The sequence below is a fragment of the Prunus avium genome, chromosome 5, assembly GCF_965620075.1.
Source record: "Prunus avium chromosome 5, drPruAviu1.hap1.1, whole genome shotgun sequence".
Taxonomy (NCBI): Eukaryota; Viridiplantae; Streptophyta; class Magnoliopsida; order Rosales; family Rosaceae; genus Prunus; species Prunus avium.
In genome coordinates this window covers 3,217,380-3,225,158 of record NC_142288.1, presented here as the reverse complement: position 1 = coordinate 3,225,158, position 7,779 = coordinate 3,217,380, and the positions used below count along the sequence as shown (strand labels likewise).

The 7,779-nt window shown below is 39.8% G+C and overlaps 1 non-coding gene across 1 annotated transcript; it reads right to left on the bottom strand.

Moving 5' to 3' along the window:
- Positions 1 to 6,439: 6,439 nt before the first annotated feature.
- Positions 6,440 to 6,546, bottom strand: LOC148294214 (small nucleolar RNA R71). The gene has a single exon (XR_015836138.1). It is a non-coding gene; the product is annotated as a small nucleolar RNA R71 (small nucleolar RNA).
- Between the last annotated feature and the right edge of the window lie 1,233 nt (positions 6,547 to 7,779).

Below are 7,779 nucleotides of genomic sequence, written 5' to 3'. Positions count from 1 at the left end.
TATGATGTTGCCCAAGTTTTGGGCTCGATCCAAAATCAATAGTTGTGAGAAATTGGACAATTGAAGTTCAACGGCAGTTGGTTCCTTATTGGTGTGGTTGGTGTATTCCATACTTCTAGCGATTGGATTTCACTCAAAACTCACCAAATGACTCTTGACACCATATTATGATGTTGCCCAAGTTTGGGGCTCATTCCGAAATCAATAGGTGTGAGAAATTGGACAATTCAAGTTCAACGGCAGTTCGTTCCTAATTGGAGTGGTTATTGTATTCCATACTTCTAGCGATTGGATTTCACTCAAAACTCACCAAATGACTCCTGACACCATATTATGACATTGCCCAAGTTTGGGGCTCGATCCGAAATCAATAAGTGTGAGAAATTGGACAATTCAAGTTCAACGGCAGTTCGTTCCTAGTTGGACTGGTTGGTGTATTCCAAACTTCTAGCGATTGGATTTCACCCAAAACTCACCAAATGACCCCTCCCACCATATTATGATGTTGCCCAAGTTTCGGTCTCGAACCGATATCAATAGGTGTGAAAAATTGGACAATTCAAGTTCAACGGCAGTTCGTTCCTAATTGGAGTGGTTGGTGTATTCCATACTTCTAGCGATTGGATTTCACTCAAAACTCACCAAATGAATCCTCCCACCATATTATGATGTTACCCAAGTTTTGAGCTCGATCCGATATCAATAGGTGAAAGAAATTGGACAATTCAAGTTCAACGGCAGTTCGTTCCTAATTGGAGTGGTTGGTGTATTCCATACATCTAGCGATTGGATTTCACTCAAAACTAACCAAATGACTCCGCCCACCATATTATGATGTTGCCCAAGTTTGGGGCTCGATCCGAAATCAATAGGTGTGAGAAATTGGAAAATTGAAGTTCAACGGCAGCTCGTTCCTAATTGGAGTGGTTGGTGTATTCCATACCTCTGCCGATTGGTTTTCGCTCAAAACTCACCAAATGACTCCTCCCACCGTATTATGATGTTGCCCAAGTTTTGGGCTCGATCCAAAATCAATAGTTGTGAGAAATTGGACAATTCAAGTTCAACAGCAGTTCGTTCCTAATTGGAGTGGTTGGTGTATTCCATACCTCTAGCGATTGGATTTCACTCAAAACTCACCAAATGACTCCTGACACCATATTATGATGTGGCCCAAGTTTTGGGCTCGATCCGAAATCAATAGGGGTGGGAAATTTGGCAATTCAAGTTCAAAGGCAGTTCGTTCCAAATTGGTGTGGTTGGTGTATTCCATACTTCTACCGATTGGATTTCACTCAAAACTCACCAAATGACTCCTGACACCATATTATGACATTGCCCAAGTTTGGGGCTCGATCCGAAATCAATAAGTGTGAGAAATTGGACAATTCAAGTTCAACGGCAGTTCGTTCCTAATTGGACTGGTTGGTGTATTCCATACTTCTAGCGATTGGATTTCACTCAAAACTCACCAAATGACTCGTCCCACCATATGATGATGTTGCCCAAGTTTGGGGCTCGATCCCAAATCAATAGGTGTGAGAAATTGGACAATTAAGTTCAACGGCAGTTGGTTCCTTATTGGTGTGGTTGGTGTATTCCATACTTCTAGCGACTGGATTTCACTCAAAACTCACCAAACGACTCTTGACACCATATTATGATGTTGCCCAAGTTTGGGGCTCGTTCCGGAATCAATAGGTGTGAGAAATTGGACAATTCAAGTTCAACGGCAGTTCGTTCCTAATTGGAGTGGTTGGTGTATTCCATACTTCTAGCGATTGGATTTCACTCAAAACTCACCAAATGACTCCTGACACCATATTAAGATGTTGCCCAAGTTTGGGGCTCGATCCGAAATCAATAGGTGTGAGAAATTGGACAATTCAAGTTCAACCGCAGTTCATTCCTAATTGGAGTGGTTGGTGTATTCCATACTTCTAGCGATTGGATTTCTTTCAAAACTCACCAAATGACTCCTCCCTTCATATTATGATGTTCCCCAAGTTTTGGACTCAATCCGAAATCAATAGGTGAAAGAAATTGGACAATTCAAGTTCAACGGCAGTTCGTTCCTAATTGGAGTGGTTGGTGTATTCCATACTTCTAGCGATTGGATTTCACTCAAAACTCCCCAAATAACTCCTCCCACCATATTATGATGTTGCCCAAGTTTTGGGCTCGATCCGATATCAATAGGTGTGAGAAATTGGACAATTCAAGTTCGACGGCAGTTCGTTCCTAATTGGAGGGGTTGGTGTATTCCACACTTGAGGAAGGGCAGAAGGTTCTCTTATTCAATTCACGCCTTAAGCTCTTCCCAGGTAAGCTTCGTTCTCGGTGGATTGGCCCTTTTGTTATTACTAATGTGTTTGATCATGGCGCAGTGGAGATTCAAAATATTAAGGATGGCAGCACCTTCAAGGTGAACGGACATCGGTTGAAACCTTACTTTGATGCCAACTTTGATGCCAATATTGAGTCTCAAGCACTCAAGGAGCCTCCACCACTCTCTTGAAGCTCACCAAAGTTTGGACGTCCGGCTGAAGACATAAAACTTAGCGCTTCTTGGGAGGCAACCCAAGGTGATGAGGAGAAGATAGAACGTGCAAGGAGCTTGCTTGCGTCCTAATCGCTTCAAAGGGGAGTTGTTTTCTGAACTCTAACATTTGGTTATGTCTTTTCCTTATCTTCTTTCCTTTCATTTATGAGGCATTGCTTGTTCTTATACTCTAAACATTGAGGACAATGTTTCATTTAAGTTTGGGGGGAAGGATTCAGTTATGTTGTTTTATTGTCAAATTTTAAATTTTTTTAAGTGTGTCTAGTGTCTAATAACGCAGGATTTTGTGTGTTGTTTCGTTATCCTTCCAAACACCTATGATAAGACTTGGATTTAATACTAATATGGTTTTTTCAGAAATTGATAGTCATTGTTTAAGGCCTATGTGTGATTCTGAGTGAACTTTGTCTTGCATGCCATCCTTGCACTTATTGAGCACTTTGCCAAGTTAGTCCAATTTCTTGCTACTTGGAGATGTTATGCAATTCTGCTTATTTCATGATCTTGGTTTCATGCTCTAGAACTTATTTGAATATCTCTTGAGACATTCTGTTGCCATACAATGCTTAGGAAGTGATTTAGGCCATGTTTAAATCGTTTGAGCCTTTCTAACCATCCCTCTACATGTATTCATCCCTAGTCAATCCATTTGAGCCTACGTTAAGCCTTTCTTTGTGTAAACCATTTCTACCATAATAAATCTCTGTTTCTTATCTTTACCTATTCTTTGAGCAATTAAAGCTATCTTTAAAGGAGAGTCATAAAGATTGCAAGGTTTTTGGAGCAAAACTGAGTCATTAGTGCTGTAACCCAAGTGTTGAAAAGAAATAAGTTTTGGGGTATTGTTAACTAATCAAAAGAGGTAATGAAGTGTGACCAATGTAGTCACGGCCCTAGGGTGTTATAAGGAAAGATCATGGTGATCTAGGGTAAAGAGCCACAAAATTAGGCCAAATAACACATTTGAAGGTGCTGAAATTATGTTGAAAATCTGCTCATGTATGTGTTCCTTGCTTGTTACAAAGTTCAGTAATCTCTCATGCTTTTACCTATGCTTTAGTTGTGCTCAAAATGTTGTTATATCTCCATGTCTCCTCTTTCATTCAACCACTACCCTATGCCTCATTACAACCCTTGTAAAGTCCTTTTGATCCTTGGTAATGTGTGGTATTACTGTGGAGAGCTGATTTCATAATGAGCTTATGGGGCTCGAAATTCTTGATTGTGCTTTAAGTGTGTGCGCATGTACTTATTTGAGTTGCAGGTGTTGTTCTGATTTGGCATTCACACACTACACTTAAGGATGTCATTGTAAGCTTTGCACACTCTTGAATCATGTGTGGAACTTAGATTGTGATTGTTGTGTTTCTTTGGAACCATATACTTTGATGATTCTTTGAGGATATTGTTTGGAAGGCTAGCTGCTTATTTTCTGTTTTCTAAGTTGTAGTTTTATTTTGTTTGCTCGAGGACTAGCAAAGTCTAAGTTTGGGGGTATTTGATAAGTTCATAATTTCACACATTTGCATGCCTTCGTTACTTAGTAATTTTGTTTAGTTTCTCTTTATTTCAAGTCACTTACCTATGTTTGTGTGTTCTATAGGTTGAAGGCAGCAAGAGATTGCTTTTGAAGCAAAATGGTGCAAAACGTGCAAAAACTGGATATTGAGTTAGAAGTTCATTTCGGACTTATCTTCTTCATCCGAGCTTGGATTGGGCCAATACTTGTGTGGTTGGATCAGAGACATTCTGAACTTCAAAATGGATATCTTAAAGTCATATTTGGATTCAGCCAAACCCAATCCGTGAGCCCATCAAAATACACATCATGCTGACATGAGGATGAGCTGATGGATGCTTGGTCATGGTGAGCTAGGCATGAGCTATTGGTTTCTGGATGGATGCTTGATCATGCTGACATGAAGATGACCTATGGCTGCTGGTGGGATTTTTTAGTGCAGCAACCAATTCTGATTATCTAAATACAAGTGTTGTATGCATTAGTCATATTCAATTCAGAATTCCCCTTTCCTTCTCCCTATAAATACCACTTCCATTCCACATCCCAGACACAATTCACTTCATCCATTACTTCCATACACACATTCAGATTCACCACAAAGAGAGAGAGAGAGCTAGCTGCAAAGGAGGGAGAGCTGGGAGCTGTCCTGGAAACTACCTTGCTGCCACCAGCTAGTTCTTCTATTCTCTTTATTCTACCTATGTATTTCTTATCTTCTGTATTCATAATTATGTTTAACTAATCCATTTTGTTAGGGCTTAGGATGAAGCCCTAGTCATGAATATTCAATGTTATGGATGATTTCATAGTTAATTGATTTCCTTGCTTTCATTATCAAGTTGTTAATCTCCAGCTTATTATGTGCTTGATGTATGTTTTCTTGGAGTAGCTAACTAGGATTTTATGCATCTAGCACAGGTTGGGAAGGGGTTTAGATTCACCAATTCTACTCTCCTTTCACAAGCAACACATGAATGGCCTAAGAATCATTCAAGGGGTTAATAACCATAGGTTGACTAGGACAGATACCATGTTCTAGGACTTGTGTGATTATCATATTCTCAAGGAACTTAATGACTCTTATATGCTTTATTCTAAGTAGATACCATGCTTAGGTTGCATATTAGAGATCACGTGTTGTGTAGATACCATGCACAATTACATGCCTTAGGAGAATCATGCATCCTGCACCTAGATACCATAGGCTTGTATGCGATAATCTATTGTTAATGAAGCTTGAGTCAATTTCTATGCATTCATAACTTGGATAGGAAGACTAGTGGTAGATTCCAAGGCTCTAACACTTCTCAATCATTGTTTCACAACTTGTTCATTGCTGCCATTGTTTACTTCCAGCACTTCCATTTCATTCTCTTGTTTTCATTTAAACAACAAAAACCCCCCATTCGAGTGCGTGTGTGGTGCTAGGATTCTGTCCTAGACCTTGCCAATTGTTAGTTAGTTTGTTTCTTTGTTTTCAGTTTTTCCATCATTCTAAGTAGTTTAACTTGCAACCAAGTTACCATTCTCCGTGGGATCGACCTCGTATTTCATAAGCTATACTATAAATGGTTCGTGCACTTGCGAGAATTGAAGTTTCTATTTTTAATAACTCATTTTAGTTGTTAGGAATAGGCTCAACAAGTTTTTGGCGCCGTTGCCGGGGAACCGGTAACGATGGTGCTATAGTTAGATTACTTTGAGTGTTTTTGTTTTTGTTTTCGTTGGTTTTTATTTCTGTATTCTGTTTTTCTTTTTAGTTGTTATCTCCATTTGAAGGCACTAATTGGTTTCTTGTGTGTGCATATATGTCCGAATCTGATTCTGAGCCAATTTCACCAGGAACTTTTGCTGTACGTGTTGGTTTAAGGAGGAATTATAGTTCTTTAAGTGCTGAATCTGAGAGCTACGAATCTGAAGGTTCAAGCAAGATGGCAGAGATTCCAAACAACGACAATAATGATGAAGGAGGTGGTGCGCTTGTTGTCCAACCTAGGAAACCCCTGCGTGAATTTTCCATCCCCAAAGTCACTGATCAACCTTCGTGCATCGTCTATCCTCAACTCACAATTGACAGGTTTGAGCTTAGAAGTGGTATGATTCATCTTCTTCCAACTTATTATGGTAATACCACTGAGGATCCTTACATGCATGTTAAGCAATTCTTTGAAATATGTGCTACAATCAAAATTCAAGGACTTGATGATGAGCAGATTAAGATGAGGCTATTCCCATTCAGTTTAAAAGATAAGGCTAAGTCATGGTTATACTCTTTGCCTAATGCTTCAATTCGTACTTGGGATGAGCTTTCTAATAAGTTTTTGCAGAAATTCTTTCCAGCTCAAAAGACTAACAAGATTAGAAAGGAAATTCTTGGTTTCACACAAAGAGAAGGAGAAGCTTTTCATGAATGCTGGGAGAGGTACAAGGAGATGATGAGTTCTTGCCCACACCACAATATAGAGAGTTGGATGCAAATGCAATCTTTCTATGAAGGTTTGCTTGATTCCGAAAGGATGATGGTAGATGCAACAAGTGGAGAAGGACTGATGAACAAAACAGCAGATGAGGCTTTTACTCTCTTTGAATCTTTGAGTACCAACTCTCAACAATGGAGCTACAATAAAGGAAGAGGAGCTCCTATGAAAGCTGTGGTCTCTGAGGTAAGTACTAATAATGAGATTAATGCAAAACTTGATGTTATGTGTTCTTTGCTTCAACAGGCAGTGACTGGCCCTCTAGGAAGCAAAGAGGAAGTTCAAGACCAATCTTTTGCAAAGCACATGCTAGAGCAAGCAAATGCCCTTCAAGGAAGGAATCCTCAGAATGATCCTTACTCAAACACATACAATCCGGGGTGGAGAAATCATCCTAATTTCAGGTGGAGCAATAATTCAAATGTGCAACAATCTCAAGGACCTCCCCCAGGATTTCAAATACAACAAAGGCAATTCCAGCAAGCTCCCCAACAAGTACAAGAGCAAAGGGGTGATCAAATGGGAGAATTGCAAGACATGTTCAAGAAGTTCATGGGGCAACAGATGCAAACCAATCAGAATCTTCAAAATGCAGTGAACAAACTAGAAGTGCAAGTTGGGCAGATTGCATCCTCCATGAGCAATAGAGCATCCGGAACTTTTCCAAGCCAAACGGAGGTGAATCCAAGGCATCATGAGCAAGTTAAAGCAGTGCACATCTTGAGAAGTGGTAAACAAGTTGATAATAAGGTTGGAGATGCCAATGAAGAGCAAGAAGATGGAGAAAACGTGGAGATCATTCAGCCACCACAAGGGCAGCCCACAGGTTCCACCAAACAGCCCCTCAATTCTCTTGGAAAGAGCACAGGCCCTAAGGTATCATCTAATGCTAATCAAGTTCCAATTTCATCTAATGCTTTTAGGCCTATTGCACCCTTTCCCAGCAGGTTATCAAAGTCAAAGAAAGATCAAGGCTTGGATGAGATAATGGAAATATTCAAGAAAGTGCAAATCAACATCCCATTGCTCAATGCCATTGCTCAGATTCCAAAATATGCAAAATTTTTGAAGGATCTATGCACTAACAAGAGGAGATTCAAAGAGCATGAACAGGTTGCATTAAGTGAAGAGGTTAGTGCAGTCTTACAAAGAAAGCTACCTCCAAAGCTAAAGGATCCAGGTTCATTTTCTATACCTTGTATAGTTGGTGATTTTAA